This window comes from Elephas maximus, chromosome 22 (assembly GCF_024166365.1).
Source record: "Elephas maximus indicus isolate mEleMax1 chromosome 22, mEleMax1 primary haplotype, whole genome shotgun sequence".
NCBI lineage: Eukaryota > Metazoa > Chordata > Mammalia > Proboscidea > Elephantidae > Elephas > Elephas maximus.
The window spans coordinates 62,943,206-62,967,289 of record NC_064840.1 but is presented as its reverse complement, the minus strand read 5'-3'; the positions used below and the strand labels follow the sequence as shown (position 1 = coordinate 62,967,289).

Below are 24,084 nucleotides of genomic sequence, written 5' to 3'. Positions count from 1 at the left end.
GCATTTAATTCTTACAACAAACTTCCCTTTGATGAGAAAACTAAAATTTGGATAGGTAAACAAGTAAACTGCCCCCAAGATATCACAAAGAGCTGTGGAAACGGGATTCTAACAAAGTTCTGACTTTACAACTCTTTGCACTAAGTCAAGTAGCTTCAGGCTTTGTATCGACTTGGGTCTGGGTGCCTCAGAAGGATAGAATAAGGGGACACACCCGTCAAGAAGATTTGAACAATGTGCCTGCCTGTGTTGGTACTGTGCTAGATGCCGTACCATCCAAATAAAATTGGTTCTGCCCTTCCTTTCCAGGAGCCAGTTGGTGCAATGGATTCAACTAGTTCAGCCAACATTTAGAAAGCCCACTATGTATTGGGTACTGTTGTCTGCCCTGCGAATTAAAAAGATGAGGGAGACACTGGACTTGCCTCAAGAAGCTCACAGTCTAGTAGGAGATAGATACTTAACCTAATTATGATATAATGTACTAAGGGCTCTATAGACGGCTGTCGTATTAGTCAGTATAGGCTAGGTTATGCTGTGGTGACAACCCCAAATCTTAGTGGCTGAACACAACAAAGTCTTATTTCTCACTTATACTACATATCTATCATGGGTTGACAAGGGTCTATGGTAGTCAGAGTTCAACCAGAGGAACAGAACCAGTGATATAGTAAGGCATTTATTATAAGGCATTGGCTTATACAATTGTAGAATTGCTAGCGAAGCAAGTCCAAAGTCTATAGGACAGGCATTCAAGATGGGAAGATCATAAGCAGGCTGAAACTCTACTGGCATGAGCTGTTCTGCGCTCTGAGCTCAATGAAGACCTAACCCCTTTTTTTAAAGGGCTTACCTGAATAGTTCTGGCCCACCCAGGATAATCACCCTTTTATTCAACTTAAAGTCAATTGATTAGGGACTTCAATCACCTCTGCAAAATGACTTCACAGAAGCATATAGATGAGTGTTTGATTAAATAACTGGAGACTGTGGTTCAGCCTAGCCAAGTTGACACATCAGAAAGCATCACACTGTTCCACATAATTAATCAGGGCTACTGACTGACTGACAGACATCGTCAGCTGTCACAGAGAAGAGCTGGAGGTACTTGCACCAACAGTTACATGTTTCAGGGCAAAAATGACATGTGTCATGCCTGCACATAATCCACTGGCCCCAACTGGTTGTGTGACCCCTCCCAACTACAAGGGCAGGGGTGCTCATCTTCCCTTATGCACAGAAGGAGAGCACCACACAGGGACGGGCTACCCAGTAAGCAAGGTACACTTGGGCTTACTTGTGCTTACTTATTAATCTGTAGTGCACAATTTCACCTGTTTTTCACCACATCTTTGAAATTGTACACTACAGATTAGTAAATGAACATAAGTAAGCCCGTGCGTACCTTGCTTACCGGTTAATCCAGCCCTGACCCCACAGGTATTGTCTGGGATGCTCTGAACAGCTTCCACCCCCTTCTTGTTGTTGTTAGGTGCCGTAGAGTCAATTCCAACACATAGTGACCATATGTACAACAGAATGAAACACTGCCCAGTCCTGCACCATCCTCATGATCACTGTTATGTTTGAGCCCATTGTTGCAGCCACTGTGTCAATCCATGTCATCGAGGGTCTTCCTCTTTCTGTGTGACCCTCTACTTTACCAAGCATGATGTCCTTCTCCAGGGACTGATCCCTCCTGATAACATGGCCAAAGTATGTGAGACGTCATCTCCCCATCCTTCTTCTAAGGACCATTCTGGTTGTTCTTCTTCCAAGACAGACTTTTTCGTTCTTCTGGCAGTCCATGGTGTATTCAATATTCTTCGCCAACACCACAATTCAAAGGTGTCAATTCTTCTTTGGTCTTCCTTATTCATTGTCCAGCTTTCATGTGCATATGAGGCAACTGAAAACACCTTGGCTTGGGTCAGGCACACCTTAGTCTTCAAGCAACATCTTTGCTTTTTAACCTTTTAAAGAGGTCTTTTGCAACATATTTGACCAATGCAATGCGTCTTTTGATTTCTTGATTGCTGCTTTTATGTGTGTTGATTGTGGATCCATGTAATATGAAATCCTTGACAACTTCAATTTTTTCTCCATTTATCATGATGTTGCTTATTGGTCCAGTTGTGAGGATTTTTGCTTTCTTCATGTTGAGGTGTAATCCATACTGAAGGCTGTGGTCTTTCTTCTTCATTAGTAAGTGCTTCAAGTCCTCCTCACTTTCAGCAAGCAGTGTTGTATTATCTACATAACGCAGGCTGTTAATGAGTCTTCCTCCAATCCTGATGCCACATTCTTCTTCATATAGTCCAGCTTATTTTTTCAGCATACAGATTGAGTAAATATGATGAAAGAATACAACCCTGACACACACATTTCCTGGCTTTAAACCAGGCAGTATCCCCCCGTTCTGTTGGAATGACTGCCTCTTGATCCATGTATAGGTTCCTTATAAGCACAAATAAGTGTTCTGGAATTTCCATTCTTCGCAATGTTATCTATAATATGTTATGATCCACACAGTCAAATGCCTTTGCATAGTCAATAAAACGCAGGTGAACATCTTTCTGGTATTCTCTGCTTTGAGCCAGGATCCATCTGACATCAGCAATGATATCCCTGGTTCCACGTCCTCTCCTGAATCTGGCTTGAATTTCTGGTAATTCCCTGTTGATACACTGCTACAGCTGCTTTTGAATGATCTTCAGCAAAATTTTACTTGCATGTGACATTAATGATATTGCTCGATAATTTTTGCATCAGTTTATGCCTATTCCCTTTCAGTTAGTTGGCCAGGTAGCTGTCCTCAGCCATGCCCATTTTACACAGGAGTAAACTGAGTTGTGGTGAGGTGAAGGCACACAGTGAGTGCTGAGGATCACACCATGATTAAGGAAGAAGCCAGGACAATAGCTCACCTTTACCCTGCCTGCTTCAGCAAGTCTTACCAACTAGAAGCTCCTTCCAAAGCCCACTAAGCTGTTTATCCAGAGGAAGCTGACATTTGAAAGTGTAGGAAACACAGGTGCCTCCAGAATGCTGTCGCCAGACAAGGCTGGCTTCACTAAGGCTAGGACAGAAGGCTCAGGGCTATGAGACTGTTAAGTTCAAAGAGATTCATGACCTTTTGCATTGAAATCTCTACCTGGTGGCAAAGAATCCACCTATTTGAGCATTCAGGCAGCATAACAGCCCTTCCTAACAAGAAGGAGTCCCTGAATGGTGCATGATTGTTTGCTAACCAAAAGGCTGGCAGTTCGAGTCAACACAGAGGTACCTCACAAGAAAGTCCTGCTGATATACTTCTAACAATCAGCCAGTGAGAACGCTATGGAGCACAGTTCTGCTCTGACGCACATGGGGTCACGATGAGTCAGGATTGACTTGATGGCAACTGGTTTTTCCTAACAGAAAGGATAGGGACCTTTGATACTTTGGATTCTAACAATGCTTTATCTGTGAAACATACAAAAAGCTTAAGATTGATACAAAGCAATAAAGACCAATGGTCACTGACAAACAAGTACCACCAACACAAAGTTCTCTAAGTTCAAATGGGAAGAGCCTAGGCGATAGGGACCAGCCACAGGCCTTTTTTCTTCTCTCTTGGTTTTCTAACCACAGGTCTTTGCACATTTCATTATAATACTTTGTCTTCTCAAGCTGCACTTTGAAATCTTCTGTTCAGCTCTTTTACTTCATCAGTTCTTCCATTCATTTTAGCTGCTCTATGTTCAAGAACAAGTTTCAGAGTCTCTTCTGACATCCGTTTTGGTCTTTTCTTTCTTTTTAATGACCATTTGCATTCCTTCTTCATGTATGATGTACTTAACGTCATCTGACAACTCATCTGGTCTTGTGTCATTGGTGTTCTATGCATCAAATCTATTCTTGAAATGGTCTCCAAATTCAGGTGGGGTATACTCAAGGTTATACTTTGGCTCTCGTGGACTTGTTTTAATTTTCTTCAGCTTCAACTTGAACTTGCGTGTAAGCAATTGATTGATGGTCCTGGCCTTGTTCTGACTGATGATGCTGAACTTCTCCATTATCTCTACAGATGAGGTCAATTTGATTCCTGTGTATTCCATCGAGGTCCATGTGTATAGTCACCATTTATGTTGTTGAAAAAACATATCTGCAATGAATAAGTTGTCAGTCTTACAAAACTCTATCATGTGATCTCTGCTGTCATTTCTATCACTAAGGCCATATTTTCCAGCTACAGATGCTTCATTTCCAACTTACACATTCCAATCACCAATAATCATCAATGCATCTTGATTGCATGTTTGATCAATTTCAGTCACTTTGAGGACTAAGGTGCACTTAACCCAAACCATGGTATTTTCAATCACCTCATATGCATGTGAAAGCTAGACAATGAATAAGGAAGACTGAAGAAGAACTGATACCTTTGAATTACAGTGTTGACAAAAGAATACTGAATATACCATGGATTGCCAAAAGAACGAACAAATGTGTCTCGAAAGAAGTACAGCCAAAATGCTCCTCAGAAGTGAGAAAGGCGAGACTTCGTCTCATGTACTTCGGACATGTTATCAAGAGAGACTAGTCCCTGGAAAAGGACATTAGGCTTAGTAAGGTACAGGGTCAGTGAAAAAGGGGAAGACACTCAACCAGATGGATTGACACAGTGGCTGCAACGATGGGCTCAGGCATAGCAACAATTGTGAGGATGGCACAGGACCTGGCAGTGTCTCATTCTGTTGTATGTAGGGTCACCATGAGTTGGAACCAACTAGATGGCACCTATCTTAGTCATCTAGGGCTGCTATAACAGCCATACCACAAGTGGATGGCTTTAACAAACAAATTTATTCTCTCACAATCTAGTAGGCTAGAAGTCCGAATTCAGGGCACCAGTTCCAGGGGAAGGCTTTGTCTCCCTGTTGGCTCTGGGGGAAAATCCTTGTCATCAATCTTCCCTTGGTCTAGGAACTTCTCGGTGCAGGAACCCCAGGTCCAAAGGACGCACTCTGTTCCTGGCGCTGCTTTCTTGGTGGTATGAGGTCCCCCTGTCTCACCACTCACTTCTCTCTTTTATATCTCAAAAGGGATTGGCTTAAAACACAATCTAATCTTGTAGGTTGAGTCCTGCATTATTAACACAACTGCCACTAATCCCATCTCATTAACATCATAGAGACAGGAAAATCACATCAGATTACAAAATGGTGGACAATCACACAATACCGGGAATCATGGCCTAGCCAAATTGACAGATATTTTGGAGGTACACAGTTCAATCCATGACAGCACCTAACAACAACAACAACATTTATTGGGGGTTTACTATGTGTCAGGCACCATGCTAAGCACTTTACATACATACAAGATTTCATTAATCCTTATAGCAACTCTGTGAGATAAGCCTATTACTGAACACATTTTACTCAAGGTCACAAAAACCAGTAAGGGATAGAGGCAAGATTCCTACCAAGTCTATCTGATTCCCAAAACCTACGTTCCTGCCACCAGGGCCACAGCATTCTGTTGTGTAGGTGGTACCCCACACAAGGGCATCTGGCCAAAGTAGCAAGTGGGGGCTCTATTGCCCCCCATGAGACCTCAGCTAGGGCCATATCAGCTTGGAAGTATATCTTTTTCTAAATCTCACAAAGGCTCCATATGAGCTGGGGATGGTTGAGGAAGCCTTGCTAACCTCTGGCTCTCTCCTTTGAAGACCCTAGGTCAGAATGGAGCCTTAAATCCCCTACTCCCAGGCTCACCTCCTGATGACGACCATTGAACCTTTCAGTGTGCATACGCTGTGGAATGCTACAATCAATCCACATCAATCTACAAATATTTCTTAAAAACCTACTACATGTGCTAAATGCTTTTGGAGGATAGAAGACGCATTAGACATGACCCTTGCGTCAAACTGCTTACAATCTAGTAGGGAGAACATTAGAGCAGGCTAACAATGCAAAAACAATGCAAAGTAAAGTACGATAATAAGGAATACAGGGGACTGATGAAAAGGGTAAGGCGTTCAGAGCACTTGTCTGCTGGAAGGATCCGTTCATTCACTCACCCCCCATTTTCTGAACAAATGGGAAGAGGCAGAGGAAGTGGGGGGAGGTCTTTGAGGCAGCCCGAGCAAGACCAGAGTGGGACAGCCTGAGCAAGTCCCAAAGTGGGGCTGTGCAAGGTGTGTTGGGGATCCCGCCCCTCTGGCTCAGACCAACCAGCAGCCATTTGTGTGATTTAAGGGAGTCACCAGCATAGGTGTGGCTCTTGCCCAGGTCACCCAGAGCCAAGCCGAAAGAGAAGCAAGGGCCTTAATGGAGAGAAGTAGTACAGTTAAGGGCCACAGCAGGAGGGGAGGAGGGCTGTTTGCAATGTTTGGGCTGGGAATTGAATCATCCACCACACTCACTGGCCCAGCCTGGGCTCTCCCAGGACCCCACTTTCCAGGCTCCAGTTAAAGCTTCGGGGCCCAGAGCACAGTCAGGACAACTCAGGGTAGGGAGTCCAGGAAGGCCTTGTCTCAGTCTCTTGATGATGACACTGACAGATGGGTGGAGTCTTTCACTTCCACATCACTTCTGCACTCCTAACCCCTTCCTGGAAACCCTGGTGGCATAATGGTTAAGTGCTATGGCTGCTAACCAAAAAGTTGACAGTTCAAATCCACCAGGCGCTCCTTGGAAACTCTATGGGGCCATTCTACTCTGGATGGTTCTACTCTGGATGGTCAGAATCCACTTGACCGACAGACAGCAACTTACCCCCTCCCTTCTCTGGCGGTAACCCCTTCTTGGTACTCACCTGTCTCCCCTTACCCCCTCCCTCCTCTGGCGGTGTTGAAGAAGAAAATGTTTTTGAGCACCCCTTGTTCCTCACCATCACCCTCCCTGCTGTCCCTCCCCCAGTGCCATTCCTCCCCCCAACACACACACAAACGCACGCACACACACTCCCTCTCACCCTCACCTCCCTTCCCTCCCCCACCCCTTCCCCTCCATTTGTTTCAATGAACAGCCCCTTTTATCTATTCTGTAGGTACAAATGAAGCTGTCAAATTTGATCAGGCGCTTGATATGACAGGCTGTGGGAGTCAGGACCCCTTGAACAGAGTGGGCCTTGTCTGTCACAGCCTGCCTGACACTTCCCATAATGCCCAGACTGATGAGATTCTGAGTAGGGCCCAGCACATTTTCAACTCTATTTTGGGTGAAAACCCTTCTTGAAAGATCTTGAAAGGAGCTGGCAGTTCAGCCGCCTGGATGATTAATGAGGGTTGGCTCCGCTGGATGGGTTTCTCCTGGTGCCAACAGCCATCCTCCCAACAGGCCAGAACGTGTTGCCGTTGACTTCCCCCAGCACTTCCCCCGCAGAGCAACACCCCCCAAAAAGCCTTTCCCACCAACCCTCGGACATCCCCCTCTCCCCAGCCCTCACCTGCACCACAACCACTTCTAGCCACACTTGTGTCCCGTTCCACTCTCACTTTCTGACATGAGAGGGGCCCCAGCATATGGAAAAAGTTAACCGTCACAGCTGAGTGAGGCCTGGTTTGAAGAGTGGGGCCTGCTGGATGGCTTTGCAGATTTGAGGGGCAGTTGGGGGGGGGGTGCTAAGAAGGGCCTGAAGAGGACAATGGCCTGAGGTTTTCACTAGCTCTATGTCACATGCCCCAGTGGTCAGGTGGGGGCCTCTCAGCTTTTTCTCCTCTGATCCCAGAAGCTCCAGGGACAGAAACCATGGGATGTCTAAAGTCCCTGTTTTTCTCTTATCTCACAGTGACGTTTGGGGCAAGATAATTTTTTATTGGCCAGACAGGTCCTGTGCACGGTAGAAGAGTTAGCATATTTGGCTCAAGATGGTAACCGCTAGTAACACCTCCTAATACGGAGACAACCAGAAATGTCTCCTACATTTCCAAATGCCCCTGGGGCTGGTACCAGGGTTCTCTCCCTGATGAGAGCCACCATTAGGGTAACAAGTCTCCATCATCCCCAGGTATTTTGAGGGCTGTACCCTCTTCTCCTCTGCCTCCTTCAGTGGTCACTTATACCCTTCAAGTGCCTTCAGTGGGGAGAACACCTAGAAAAAGGGAAAGATGATGTTAAGGTGTTCCTTCACCCGTCCCCAATACTAACTTTTCTCATTTGCTGGTTGCCTCCAACCTACCCTGCTCTAAACTCTACATTGTTCCCTTTCTCTTCCAGTTTCCCTTCTACCCCAGCAGATTAGGAATTATCAATGCTTACAGAAAAGAATGGAACCCAAGCTCAGGATTCTTCAAGATCAGGCCAGTGGGAAGCAGTCAGGGTCAGGAACTTGCCGATCTTTTTGAAACATCCAACAATTTCTTTTTCAGGCCAGGTTCTGCTGTTTTGGGTCCCTGTCAGAGAAGATGCTGGGTCGCTGTAACCAGGGTGGTTGCTCATCACTCGTCACCTCTTAAAGGGCAGGCTAAGCACATGCCATGGGGTCAGACCACAAAAGGGCATTCCCAAGAACACCAAGTTATACCTACTCTCCTTGGGCACCAATTTCTTCTCTCCCTTTCCTTCTCAAAAAAGAGAGATAAAAAATCCCATAATTTACCCACTCCCAGGCCACTGAGTAAATGTCCAACCAGCTCTGAGATCATCCAGTCCATAGATGGACCCAACACCATTGGTTCCTTCATTCAGCACCACTTACTGGGCACCTGCTACATGTCAGGCACTTAACTAGACACTGAGCAAAAAATATACACAGCTCCTGCCTTCATGGTGAGGAAAACAGAAACCAAACAAATCAACATATAATTAATTACAAGTCATGATAGTAGTGATGAAGGAAAAGGACAGAGTTCTGTATGATACAGAGAGGGTATAACAGGGAATCCTCATTTAGAACTAAGATCAGGGAACATGACATTGAAGCTGAGGACCAAACGATGAGTGGGGTTAGCTAGGTGAATGGAGGCAAGAGCACCTCAAACCAAGAAATCCACACCTGAACATCAACCATATTCTCCTGCCATGAAAGCACTTTCCCTCTTAGCTGTGCCTTCATGGGGGGACAGTCAGTCAGTTCCTTAGGCCAAATTCTGGAAGAACCAGAAAAGGTGAGAGCTGGGAGGAGAAAGGAAGCAGAGGGGTGTAGAGCGAGATCACTGGCTGCCCAGTCACCTACCTGGGTACCCAAGGAGGGCCTCAGCCAGACATAACCTCTAGGCACTAATGCAAGGGAGCAGGAGAACAAAGGCTGATTTTGTGCCCAAGAGGACCACTCAGGTGAGTTGCAGGGAGGCCGTTGAGAGCCACTTTGAGGTTTTCTACCTCCTGGAGCTGCAGCATGGACAGCTGCTGATGGAGGCAAAAATTAAACTAACAATCACACAAATCAATATATAATTATGTGATTCTGGTAGGGAGTGTGGTGCTTGAGGGAAACTCAGTTTTCTCTCTTCCAGAAAGATAACTTTTCAGTGAAAAATACTGGCATGTGTTTCTTACTGTTGGAAACTCATGGACCTTCTTTGGTTCCCCATTGTCTATTTAATAACCTTAACCTAGCATTGGAAACCCTGGTGGCGTAGTGGTTAAGTGCTACGGCTGCTAACCAAGAGGTCGGCAGTTTGAATCCACCCCCCACTCCTTGGAAACTCTATGGGGCAGTTCTACTCTGTCCTATAGGGTCGCTATGATCCGGAAACCACTCGACAGCAGCGGGTTTGGTTTTGGTTGGTTAACCTAGCATTGGAGTCACTGCGTACACAAATGGTTAAGTGTTCAACCACTAGCTGAAAGGTTGGTGGTTCAAACTCACCCCTTGAAAATCCTATGAAGCAGTACCACTCTTCACACATGGGGTCGTGATGAGTCAGGATCAACTCAATGGCAACTAACAACAACAAACTTAGCATTCCAGGCCTCCACAAAACAACCACAGCATACTTTTCTGTTCCACCCCTCCCAGAACCCTCCACAGGACCCAAACGTTAACAATTCACTGCTTCCTGGCCACCCAGTTCTTGCATTGAGTTGTTCCTTCTTCCTAAAAAGCCTAACCCTTCCTCACCAATTCACTGTTCTTTTATTCCAACCAGTTGTGGTTTTCCCTTGCTCTGAACACCTTGGGCTCCTTATTTGTGTCTCTTTTACAGTCCTTCCCACACTCTGCTACGTGAGTACCTCACATCTCCCCCCATTGAGCTATAAGTTCTTTTAAGGCCAGGATAGTGGCTTGTTCATCTTTGTGTCTCCTGTGCCTAGGGCAGTGCCAGAAACATGGCGGATGGTCAATAAATACTTGCTGCATTCCATTTAATTGAAAACAGCTAAAAGGCTAGAACATTTGTCAATGTCTTTGAACTGAAGTCATTAGTTGGCCTAGGGAAGAGACCTGAGAGTGAAACTCAAAGAGGGGCAAGAGAAAGCGTGATCAGGAAAGAGGAAAGAATGCACACCACCTGCCAGTGCCCCAGTGACCAGTTATTCCAGAGATCTTCCCTTCTCTAGGTCAGTCTCCCCTTCTCCAGAACAGGAAGGGTGGTCCCAACAGGACAGATGGTCACTCTGAAGGCTCCGGCTAGAGCAACAAACCCTAGAGGCAGGCAGAGGGGACCCGCTGGTGGCTTGGCAATCAGTGGCCACCAAACCCTGCATTCCTCCAACTACTTCCTCTACCAACAGGCCATGGTGGCTGAAAATACCCCCATTCAAGACATTCCTTGGAACTAAGGAATGAAGTCCAGAAAAAGACACTGTAAAAATGTGTGGGTGGAAGGAGAAGACAATCCCCCTAATATATCAGGGCCCATCAAAATATCTTTGGAAAGAGCCAACATCTAGGAAAACAGACAGCAGGGTTTGAAGGGAATGGGACATAAGACCATTGAGGGTGAGAAAGAGCCAGATGAGGAAATCTTGGGAACATGAACATTTTCCCAGGAAAGGCACCTCCAAGGGTAGCAGCCCTGGGAGGACCTGGCAGCTAGACAACATGAAACACCAGGCATCCAGGGCAGGAATACTTTCCTTCAAAGATTAATCATACCACGATATAGGGTTCTCTGTTTAATATTTATCTCCCCCACTAAACGTAACCACCATGAGGGCAGGCACCTTGACCACTGTGATTATTGCTGGATCCACAGTGCCCAGTCTGTGCCTGGCACGTGGTTGGTGGCACGAAATAGATATCTGTCAAATGATTCCATTAATAAGGTTGTAGAAAGGTGCTGAGAATCAACCCCAGAGAGGAAGAGGTCCTTCCTCTCAATTCTGCAAAGGGACCCAGAAGGGACCTGCAGAAATTCAGGACCAAGTTGCTGAACAACACCTGAAATTAGTCAAACCCTTCCTCCCCCCACCCCACCCCCATCTAGCAGACCTAGGACCATACCTGAGCAGCTGAGGAAGAATCACATTTTACAAACTAACCCCAAGAGGTTTTGGAACCCAGCTGAGCTCCTTGTTGTCTTTCGGGACTTCTCCAAGGAGAAAAAGAACTTTTCTGGCCATTGGGCCAGAATATAAAAACAAGGCTGCAGGAAACAGGCATAAGAGGGAACGAGTAGGCCAAAAACAATATGCTCCTTCCTGCCCTGTTTTTTTAGGACGTCCACTTCTTTTCCCAGCAAGGAGGAGGAGAAGGAGAAGAGGGGAGCAAAGCTGAATGACCCTCTGCCCCCTTGCCAGGACAGAGGCTCTCGCAGGCAGGGAGTCAAAGAAAACTTTTCCGAGACTGATTACCAAGAGGGTAACTAGGTACACAGAGCACATGTGAACAGGCTCCTCGTTTCCAATTCAGGACTGTCAGGTGGTGATTAATGACTAACAGCCACAGAGCAGCCTTGATTGCCAAGTGCTGTATTGTTAATCCTGACATTTAATGAGGCCGGACACAACTCCAGCACAATTCCACACCGTCATCTGCAAATAGTGCTCGACGGACTTAATTAGTTAAGTATTTGTGTGTGTGTGTGTGTGTGTGTGACAGAAAGAGAGAGAATATACAGGTATAAAGGGCAGAAGAAAGGGGCAAGATGTCTCTGTGTGAATTTGCCATATGTGGGTACCTACATATTAACGTTGAGTGTAACAGCTAGTGCGTCATGCAGCTGGTGTGAGTTCGTATGTATCTGTAGATCACCAGTACAACCTCAGTCCCCAGCAGCCAAGTCTCTGATGGTGGGGAAACCTCCCACTATAAGCCTCCCCACGCTACCCCACCACTTCATCGGACCCCTCCTGTGGGCTCCCCACCACGGCCGCTGTCTCTGAGGGGCAGCTGGGAATTGGCACGTTTGTGAAGTTAAAACATATGAAAGAAAGTTGAAAGAAGAAGTTGTCTGGAAGTGGGCTGAGATCCAGGGTTCCTGAGAAGCCACTTTTCACAGGACTCAGATCAATGGTCCCTTGGCCCGCCTGACTGGGCAGTTCCTCCTTTTCCAAGACAGAACTATGTTACCCCCCATTCCGGAACTCAACACTCTTAGGAGATCAACAGAATCCATTTCATTGTTCTAAAAACAGAGTCCCAGGCAATAGGGACAGAGAGACAAGCCCAGCAAGGGTTTGCTGGGCCAATGAGCCAGGTGACAAAGGGCCCAGGAAAGGAGATGTTGGCTCCAAAAGGGCAGATTAATTCAAGGAATCAGTATTCACGGAATACTGTGTATACCCACGATGGTTGCACTCGGTCTCACAAGGTCGGAGGGAAGCAAGAGAGAAGTACGTGAAACTAGGTATTCTGCCATCTGGTTGGAGAAATAACACATGGACATATAAAAGCAGGCTGTGAATGCTAAGAACCAAGTGAGCAGTGCAGATGGTGCCACACGCATTCAGGGAACTGATCATTGGGGACCAGAGATGTCCAGAAAAAGCAGGAAGTGCACACAGTGGTCTGAAGACCAGAAGCCCTCAGATGGACAGAGCTGGGAAGGCCATTAACCAGGTGAGAGTCCTGGAAAAGTTTAATTCCAGCAAATTATCCCTTCAGACTTGTTACTCAAAGTATGGTCCTGTAACCAACAGAATCACCTGGAAGCTTGTTAGAAATGCAGAGTCTCAGGTACCATCCCAGAACTATGACTCTAAATCTGCAGTTTAACAAGATCCCCAGGTAATTGCAAGCACATCAAAGTTTGCTCTAAATGCCGTGGCCAGGAAGCCACACACCAGCAAGCATGGCCCAGGACCAGATGGCTCACAGTTCCCTGACATTTGCCCCCCTGTACTGCCTACCTCAAGAAATCACCCCTGGATTGCCTCACCTTCAAAGGAGACCAGGGCTCCTATTTCTCCCCCGTGTCACCTCCCATGGCCCTCTGAGCCATGGTGGAACACCTGGGAAAATCATCAAGGTGCGTCATGTTGCCTTATTCCATTTGGAGGCGAGGTATGGCAGATGGGCCCTCAGTCTTAGGCCTTGCTACAATGGAAAGGCCCTGGATGGCTTTGGAAGGTGCATCCCCTGCCAGCCACCCTGCGTGCTGAAAGGCTGATGTCACAGTTAGGAGCAGGCAGCTTTCTCCTGTGGGTGTCCCGGCTTCAGGTCTTTGTTCCAGCCCAGTGGTTGAAGCCTAAACGCCCCATGCTGAGGAATTCAGTTCATTACTGAGGCCTTCGTGTAATTACCACCGGGCCTGCTTTCATTCCGCAAGGCATTCCCAAACTCCCTGATTGCCCTGCTCTGGGCACTCTAGCTGTGGGAGGGTCAGCCTCAGGAAATAATAATTAAAAGCTAATGTTTCCTCTGGTGACTCTGGGCCTTGGGGTGCTCCTGCTGTGACCCAACCTTTCAAACTCTTTCGCTGAACCATCACACCTTCCCTGTCTAGGCCTCCCCTCTTTGAAATGACAAATCATTAGGGGCACTTCCCATTGGCTGCCCGGACTTTCTCCCTGTGCCAAATTAAGCTTTTCCCCCAGCCTCATTAAATGCTCCTGTGGCCTCAATCCTGTAACCCTGGCCCACTCTGAAAATAAAGAAAAGGATGTAGACTGGGAGCCAGGAGACCTGGTTCCAGTTCCAGCTCCTTTGCTTTCTGAGTGACCTAGGGCAAATCCCTTCACATGTTCATGCCTCAGTTTCCTCCCTATAGACTGGGGGCGCTGGGTAAAATGGATGCTAAGGTCCATCTCAGCTGTAACACCCTGTGATTTTATTTCAGAAAATAATTTTTTAATAAAACCTATTACCATCGAGTCGACTGTGACTCACAGCGCCCCTATAGGACAGAGCAGAACTGCCCTATAGAGTTTCCAAGGAGCGCCTGGTGGATTTGAACTGCCGACCTTTTGGTTAGCAGACGTAGCTCTTAACCACTACGCCACCAGGGTTTCCATTCAGAAAATAATTAGGAGGTCTAAATGAAATAAGATAATGGGTGTGATAATACACTGAGGATCTTACAATGATACACAAACTTGTGGTAATAAGGCGTCTCATTTCACCCACTGGCATGTCTCTTTGTAAACGTCCTCTTGTTTTCAGGGTTCTGTTTCCCTAGCCAGATTGGGAGCAACACGAGGGCAAAGATGGAGGTTTCTATTTCTTTTGTATCCACTCCTAGTGACTAATGTTCACAGAAGCCACTCAGTAATGTTGTTTACCAGGTGACAGGCTTATTACCCTCCTGGCTGGCTCATTCATCTAAGTGGACTTTTAAGAAGCTTAACGGAAAAGTGGTCACCTTTGCTTCTTAAGGGGGGAAGGTAAAGAACCTCTTGTAAATATGCAGGTCTCACTTCTCTTGAAGGAAAAAAAAAATAGTTTGCCCCCTCAAAAGTAGTCGGATTTGGAAATTCAAATGGAATTTTTAATACTGCCTTGCAAATTAGCACATACCAACATGCCCAAGGCTTAATTGCATTCCCTAAGTACATACTGAGGGTGCTCTGTGCTGAGTGCCAAGGCCCAAGGCTCTGCTCAGTAGTAGGGTAAATACAGAAGAAATACTATGAAGTAATAGGATTCATTAAAACACACACACACATACGGCAGGACTTAACAAAACCCCACTGCCATCCAGTCAATTTCGACTCATAGCAGCACTATCGGACAGAGTAGAACTGCCCCACGGGGTCTCCAAGGCTATAATCTTTACAGAAGCAGACTTCCACATCTTTCTCCCTTCGAGCAGCTGGTGGGTTCGAACTGCCAACCTGTTGGTTAGCAGCCAAGTGATTTAACGGCTATACAACCAGGGCTCCTCACAGCAGGACTTAGATGTCAAAATATTGTGCCACTCAAAATGGTCGTTTTGGAATTATACGCACTTATTCTAAAAATGACAACCCTGCTGGGATAGTGGTTAAGAGCTACTGCTGCTAACCAAAAGGTCAGCAGTTCGAATCCACCAGGAGCTCCTTGGAAACCCTAGGGGGCAGTTCTACTCTGTCCTATGGGGTCACTATGAGTCAGAACTGACTCAATGTCAATGGGATTTTTTTTTTAATTCTAATAATGTTGCCTTGCTCAAAACTCTGGAACTCTAAGATGTTTCAGAAGCCATCTTCAAAGTCCGTCATATTCTTTACTGACAATGACGAATCTTTATGTGTTGATTGGCGTGGGGGGGTGGCTATCTTTGGAAGACAAGCCTGATGAATAAGCTGGATGATCAGGTTTATTCAGTCAGGTCAAAAACCTAAATCATGAGTGCCTTTTAATGAAGCTCTTAGTGAGCACATAGCAAAAACGTACAGTGCAGCCTTCGAATGCAAATACTTTGAAGGACTTCTTTCACTGAGTTATGTTTCAGTCATGTCTGTAAAAATCAGTTTCATGATAGATTTCCTTGCTTCCACCCTTGCTGTCCCCCTCCCCATTGTCTATTCTCAACACAGCAGCTCAAGGCATCTTTTTAAAAACATAAATCAGATCATCTCACTCATCTGCTTGAAACCTGCAAGGGCCCCCATCCCGCTCGGAATAGAGGCCAAAGTCCATAGAGTAGCTTCTAAGACCCTACGCAGTATAGCTCCTTCCTACTTCTCTGACCTCCTTTCAAACCACTGTCCTCCCTCAGTCACTTGCCTCCGGGCACATGGCCTCCTGGCCATTCCTCAAACATGCTAAGCGTGCTCCAGTGTAAGGCCTTTGCCCTAGCTGTTCCCTCTGGAAAACTTTCCTCCCAGATACACATTTGACCAGCTCCCTCATTTCCTTCAATTCTCACCTTTTCAATGAGACTAATTCTGACCTTCTATTTAATACCTCTATTAATACCAAAAAAACAAACCCGTTTACCAAAAAACCAAACCCGTTGCTGTCGAGTCAATTTCGACTCATAGCAACCCTATAGGACAGAGTAGAGCTGCCCCAATAGGGTTTCCAAGGATCGGCTGGTGGATTCGAACTGCCAACATTTTGGTTAACAGCCAGAGCTCTTAACCATTGTGCCACCAGGGCTCTACCTCTATAAATAATTCCTTCAAATTAATAATGCCTTCTATTTTATACCTTCCACTTAATAACTCTATACACACACACAGAGACGCAGGAGAGCACAGACTACCACACTCACTCCTGATTCCCCTTACCCTGCTCTTCTTTTTCTTTTTTCCATAGTACTTTCTACCTTCTACCATACTACATAGTTATATACTATTTATAGCTTTTACTGTTGTCTTTATCCCTGCTAGATTCTAAGCTCAGGAGGGCTAGTATCATTGTGTGTTTCATTGAATCCCAAAAGTCTAGACTGGCACTCAATAAATATATGTTGGTTTGGATTGGACTAGACTGGACTGGATCGGATTGGATTAGACTGGATTGGACTGGGTTGGACTGGACTGCATTGGACTGGATTGAATTACAGGTCCCAATCTGTATGGGGTATAGTCCCTGTCCTCCAATTTCTTACAAATCTGATTGAGAGAACTGGAGATGCCCACACAAAAGTGACTTAACAGTATACAACAATGCATGACTAAGTGGAATCCACAGTGAATGCTGTAGGAACCCAGGGAGAGGTTAGTGCAAGTTGAAAGAGGAAAAGGGGCTTGGGCTGAGCCTTCTCTCTAGGCAAGCAGACCTTCTCCTTGTCCCAGCATATGCCCATTCATTTTCCAGCCTCTATTCATTTGCTCATGCTGTCCCTCTGTCTGAAATGCTTTACCCTTCCTCCCCATTACCCAAAGCTTACTCATTTATCAGTGCTCAGCCCGAGCCTACTTCCTTCACACAGCTTTCCTTGATTATTCTAGCCCTACTTGATTTCTTTCTCTGCTGAGCTTCCATAGCACCTATCGCTGGTATGAGACCACTTAGACTTTAAATAGGAATACTGTGTGTGTCGTGGTGATACAATTTCCCCAGCTAGATCTACAGGCTCCTTGAGAGTAGAAGCCCCATTTTTGTTTCTTCTCTCTCTTGACTGGTGCCAAGCATGGTACAGGTACTGGCACCTGATACAAGTGGCACCAGTTGATCAGTTAATAAGCAAAGCGAAAAGGCAAGGGAAACCACAAACGCAAAGATACCATGGTGTGAATCGATGTGATGAGCTCAAATGTATTACACCAGTGGTTCTCAGCCCTAGTTGCACATTGAATCACCTGGAGGGTTTTTCAAAAGATCTCCATGTGGGGGTCCCACCCCAGTCCAATTTTGCCAGAATGTACAGGAATGTGACCTGACCACCACTATTTTTTTAAAAGCTCCCTAATTGATTCTAATGTGTAACCCGTTAAGAACAACCACAGTGTTAGAAAACATTGGGGGTAAGCAGAAGGGATAAAGGAAATTGAGAAACATGCCTAAAAAAAATGTAACTGGGTTTGTCTTTCTTTTCCATTTTGTTCTAGCTTGTCATGGGAATTTGTCCCGGTCAGAGCAGTCCAGAGGGATCAGCTGTGGCTATCTGCCCCTTATCCTCTGCCTAACGCTATAATAAACAGCAAGAACTCAGAGAAACCATGGAGAGAGAAGGCAGCACAAAGGCGGGCAAGTCTAATGTCAATCTGTACCCATTGTTGTTGTTAGTTGCACTCGAGGCAACTCATGGCGGCCGCACACACAATGGAAGGAAACATCGCCCAGTCCTATGCCATCCCCATGATCGGAGACTGTTGTGATCCACAGGATTTTCATCGGCTGATTTTTGGAACATGATCAGGCCTTTCTTCCTACCCCATCTTAGTCTGGAAGCCCTGCTGAAATCTATCAGCATCATAGCAACATGCACGCATCCACTGACAGACAGGGGGTGGTTGCCCATGAAGTACACTGACCAAAATCGAGCCCAGATCTCCTGCACAGAAGGCAAAAATTCTACCACTGAACCACCAAGGCCTCCTCTGTACCCAAGGAACACAGAAAAGTTTGGGGGAACTAGAGGACGATTTTAGATCACTTGAAAATTTATGTTGCTATTTCTCCCCTTCCCACGTTGCTAGCAGTCAGCTGACTCTCTTGTGCCTGCCCATCAGAAGAGCCACCAAGAACTATGCAGATTATACTCAGGCTACTGTTCAGAATTCCTGGCTAATTCTCCCCTGGCTCCTCCCTCCTCCACATCCTCTCTGAAACTGAGAAGACAAGCTTCTCTCTCTTAAAGGTAACCTGGCTTAAATGCATTCAAGAGCATGCAAGAAGCTCGAAGGGTTATACGAGTCCTCATCCTAGGCCTGAATGGAGATGTTCTAACCCACTACCTTTTCTCCGCTGGTCCCTCCTTTCTCTAGGTACAAAACCCAGAGAGTCAGACCAAGCCACCAAATCGCATTTGCTGTGAGTCCATTTCCGGGGAACCTGTGCAGACCAGGCCTCTCTCCCCACCGCGCCCCCTTACTGTACCTCCCCCCCACAAAATACCACCATCACCACCCACCTGTTCACCAAATGACACATCTAGAGATGTGGCAGAAAATACTGGTACCCCTGGGAAAGGAAACAGGGTTTAAATTCGGAGTGAAATGTACACGATTGAGAAGAAACTTTTCCTGAGAACAAGATCACTTATTTGGGAATGGAGGGTGGGCGGTGGAAGGGTAGAGAAAAGGAACATAAAGGCAAATATGTTGGCACTTAGTCCTGAAGGAGGGAGAGGAGGGAGTGCCAGGCAGTGAGGGGGAGGGTGTGGAAAGACGAGGCTGAGCTCTGATGACAAACATCCCCAATTCCACCAGCTTGCCAAGACCTAGCCCTAGATCCCAGAGGGGTCACAGCCTGGCTTCAGCCTCTGGAGGCACCTCCTTTCACCTTTCACTCTGCGCCGAATCACTAACAGCCAAGGCTCTGGCCACAGTGTGACATCTCCACGTGGAAAACGGCCCCTTGAAAATCTGAGAAAAAACCAGCACATGGCTACAAAGCACATATATACTAAGAGGTAACTCTAAACTCCTGAGCTGGGCCTGGGGAGGAGGGAAGGGTAGAGGGGTAAGGTTTTTCCACTTCCATTCGAAACTGTCAGGAGGGTGATTAATGACCAACAGGTTTGGAATCGCCTTTATTGCCAGATCAGTATTGTTGCCCGTGACAGCTAATGAGGTTGGACAGGCTTCTCCACACCGAGCTTTATGGGGCCCGCTCCCTCCCCTGCAGAGCTCACAAGGCCTGCCAGCTTTTGTGCACAGGAATGTTCAAGCCCCGCCTCCCCTTCATTCCTCCACCACCACCTCCCCACCAACTCCCCAAACCACCAGCTCACCCCAGAACCTTGCCCCTTCCAGGCTGCTCAGAGGGCCCCATCTGCAATGGGTGCACCTCCCAACACCTCTTCCCCATCCCCACTGGAGGTTGACCAGTGGGGTTGGGGACGCTCATAAAAATTTTTTTAAAAAAAGAGAAAGGAAGAAAAGCAAACATTACAGCCCTTTGGGTTTAAGATGAAGGGAAGCAGCTTCTGGATGCTTGTTCTGGACAGTCTGACCAACAACCTTAACGACCCGCTCCAAAATCATCTGTAAAATTCAAGAAGTAATTTACATCCTCACCACTTCAATCCAGCAAATGTGTTGAGGGGGCGAAGATGGAGGAGTGAATGTCAGAAAGAGGTTTTAATAACAGTTTATAATAATTTTTAACCAACCACCTTAAGCCTCGATATATAAAGGTAGGTTTCAGTACAGAAATCAACCTGGTTCTAGGCTTAAGAGTAAGGCAACACTGGCTTTGTTTTCTTCTCTCTTACAAATATTTACCTTTGTGCTAGTTCACATCTTGATACAGTTAAGCACGTGTTTGCCTGTGGTTTAATATTTGCAGGAGTTGGAGCAATGTAATAAGCAAACAGTTTAAAAGGCCCAGAAAGACCCCCTCAGCTTAAAAATCTATTACTTTGCAATGTGATATAAATGTATTTTGCTTCTGCTCAGAGCAATTTCCTAGTTTACTCTTATTAAACGAGAAGACGGCTTACCAGAGCTCTTGATTTATGAAACACATATTAGATTCATTAAAACCTTAAAAGATTTAATACATTTTATCAGGACATTAAATCTGTGCAGGCTTTTTAAATCAAATACCTGCCATATTTCATCTCCTACATCCTGCACACTTCTTTAAGAACCCTAAAATGTGGACTGACAAACATTATGGTGTTTCAGGCCTGATTTCTAAGTGGCATTTAAAGTCCTCCCTGCTAAGATTTACAGCCTGACTTCTCCCCAGGTCTTCAGAAGAATAAGCGATTCCCCTCTTTGGAATTCAGTCCGGGAAGAAGAGCTGAGATCTACATTTCAAGTATGGACACTGACATTTCCACTCCTTCCCACCCCACAGCCAATGGTTTCTATCCTCACAGGTTCTCCAGGACCCCAGTAGTTTCCTTCTTCTCCACTCAGCAACACCCCAGCCACCATCTTCCATCTTGTTCCAGAACTCCTCTTGGGCTCTGCGTCCATGCCTCTACCTTCCTAGGCTCTCTTTCCATTCTTCACTCCGTGACTCTCTTAGCTCATACATAACTGCAACAATACATCTGTCACACTTTGGGAAACATGGAAAAGTTTGTCCCCTTGTAAACAACCCTTCCTTCCTCCCCACCCCCCCCACCCCCCGCTTTTTTTCTGTCTTGTTATTAGGAGTCTCTGGGTACTACCTAAGAAAAATACTCAAGATGTGGTGGAAACACTGAGAGCGAGCATTTAGAAGGATGAGTAAGAGTCTAGCAAACACAAAAATAACAACAGTATAAAATCTGGAGGTGTAGGTAGGGGATTGCTTCATTAAAGATCATATCTGACTAGCAAAGAGATTGGGACTTTTTTTTTCTAGGGAACCTATTATTTGGGTTTTTAAGCAGAAAAAGTACACAAAGACCACATGGATTACAGTGTGGATGGTGGGTTAAGGATAAAGGGACAAGATGGAGGCAAGCAGATCACTAACATTAGATTGCTGCAGTAATCCAAGTGAGAAGTAATAAAGCCCTGGGCTAGGAGAACCTACAGAGAGAAGGCCACAGAGTCAAGGAATAACGACAAGTTCATGATTAAACAGATGCAGCAGATTAAGATAGAGGGCGAGTTCCTGGCTTGGATGATTGAGTGAATGATGATGCCTTTAATGGGAAGAGTGGCTTTGAGGGGAATTACCAGTTCAGTTTTAGACATGGTTGGTTTGGCCCCATTTGACATCCAAAAAGATGGTATTTATTATAGATTAAATTGTCTCCCCACCCCCAAAGTATGGTTGGAATTCTAACTCCTATACCTATGAATGCAATCCTGTTTGGAAACAGGGTTTTCTTTGCTATGTTAATTAGATCATACCCAAATAAGGTGGGTTCTAAATCTAATCACTTCTGAGTTATAAAAGGAGCAGACAGACACCATGTGAGGATCACCTATAACCAAAGGAACACCCGCGACTACCTACAAGGAAGGAATTGACACATCCAAGACCTTGATTTGGACTTTTAGCCTATGGGACTGTGAGAAAATTCATTTCTGTTTTTTAAAGCCACCCACTTGTGGTATTTCTATTACGGCAGCACTAGATAACTAAGACTGTTTTAGTCTGTAGCTCACGGCTATAGGTTTGGATTTGGGAGCGTCATCAGCAACCACGTAGTTATAATTCAAAGAACACAAGAGACTTTGTAGAAAGAGAGGGTAGAGAAAGAAGAGCTGTGAGTCCAGGACAGAGCTCTGAGGAATATTTGAGGAGGACCTCATGGTGGAGACTAAGAAGAAACATTGAGACAAGTGGGAGGAAAACCAGGAGGGATAGAGACATTTGTGGAGGCCACAGAGAGTCTTAAACATTAAGGGGTCAGCATTACCATGAGCATAAAGAAAGGCACTGAAGATAAGGGCTAAAAATAAGGGAATGGAAAATGAAGAAAGACAGCAACCCTAGGCTGTCTTTTTTTTTTTTCTTTTCTTTTTCAACTTTCTTCAAAAGGAAGGAGACAGATCAGGGGAGAACTAGAGCCTTACACGAGTCAACAGAGAGACCTTAAGGGGGGGGGGAGAAAGAAAGAGAGACTTGCATAAGATTGTAGGCTGAGGCTAAAGAAGTGGTAGAAAAGAACAAGGTAAAGATAGAGAAGATAATTGAAGGCTCTGGGTCCCTGAGGAAAGAGGATCCAGCAGGAGCAAGATTAAGAATCCAGGTGGAAAAAGGCAACGTGCATTGCCTTATCCACCGAGATTTACATATCAAGTGCTAAGGTATCTCTTTGTCTATGGCAAAAAGTCATGTATCAATGATATAGAGAGATGTACAGATAAATGTATGCACATGAAGTTCCATAAACTCTTATTAAAAATTCCTACTGTTGTTAGCGATTTAAGGTTGGAACGTTGGAGATGGGATTGTCAAGGGACAGGTCACGCCACGCAAAATAGAGCAAGTCAAAGTTCAGACTAACAGGACTGTTGGTAAGTTTCCCAGGGTAAAGAGGTACTCTTTCTCATCATCCCTCAAGCACACTTTGGACCGTGGCCATTCCCCTCTCTGAGACTTCCTCCCCTTAGCCCGCTGTTTCTACATGAGTAAAATAAATGGGTTGGATTAAAATCACAAGGAACAACCTAAACATCCATCTACAGGTGAATGGATAAACAAATTACATATACATACAGCAGAACATTACACTCAGCAATAAAAAGGAATGAACTACTGATACACTCAACACCATGGATGAATCTCAAAATCATTATTCTGGCAGGAAAAGGGCCAAACCAAAAAAACAAGTACATGCTGTTTAATTCCATTTATATAAAAGTCTATAAAATGCCAAGTTTTCTGTAGTGAGAGCAAGCAGATCAGTGGTTGCTTGGGAATGGGGGAGGGGGTCAAAGAGAGGGGCGTGAGGGAGCGATTACAAAGAGGCATGAGAATGTTTGGGGGCATGATGGATTTGCTCATTAACTTGGTTGTGGTGATGGTCTCACAGGTATACACATATGTCAAAACTTAATTGTATACTTTGTGCAGTTTATTGTATGGCAATTATACCTCGACAAAGCTGTAACAAAAATCTAATCACAAAATGATCTTTAGGTGGCTTACAACTGACTTCCAACTCTCTTTTTTTTTTTTCATCATTATTCCTCTCTGATCCCTTCACCCAACTTCCCTGAAGGAACATCATTGTTGTTATTGTTGTTGTGTGCCATCCAGTCTATTTCAACTCATGGTGATCCCATAGGACAGAGTAGAACTTCCCCATAGCATTTTCAAGGCTGCAATCTTTATGGGAGATTTTTTTAATCTTTACGGGAGCAGATCGCCAGTCTTTTCTCCCACAGAGTTGCTGGGTTCGAACCACAGACCTTCTGGTTAGCAGCTGAGTGCTTAGCCACTGCACCACCAGGGCTCCTTAAAGAAATATCATTCACTCCAAGAAGGCAGCAATCCTGGTTTTACCAACTGAAAGCAAGAGGGGAAGGTTCTATGTAATCCTCCTAATAATTAAGGATATAACCCTTCAGTCCTCTTTCCCAAGCTCACCAAAATCTTTCTGGGATCAAATGCCCTGAAGGATGACCTCTATTCTTCACTTTAGGCCCAAAATAGAGAAAAAGGAAAAATCAAAATCAAACAAAAACTTTTTTTCAGCAACTTCCAGCCTTGTAATACAAAGAACTGAAGCCAAATACTTTATCTGGTTCCTTTGGGGTTAACTTTGGTGTTAAC

The 24,084-nt window shown here is 45.4% G+C and overlaps 2 long non-coding RNA genes across 8 annotated transcripts in view; both read right to left on the bottom strand.

Moving 5' to 3' along the window:
- Window positions 1-24,084, bottom strand: part of LOC126065328 (uncharacterized) — a 303,221-nt gene that overhangs the window by 275,128 nt on the left and 4,009 nt on the right. The window lies entirely within an intron of this gene.
- LOC126065327 (uncharacterized) lies at window positions 7,458-11,662 on the bottom strand. Its single transcript, XR_007514824.1, has 3 exons — window positions 11,383-11,662; window positions 8,253-8,386; window positions 7,458-8,085 (listed from the first exon to the last, which is right to left on the bottom strand). It is a non-coding gene; the product is annotated as an uncharacterized LOC126065327 (long non-coding RNA).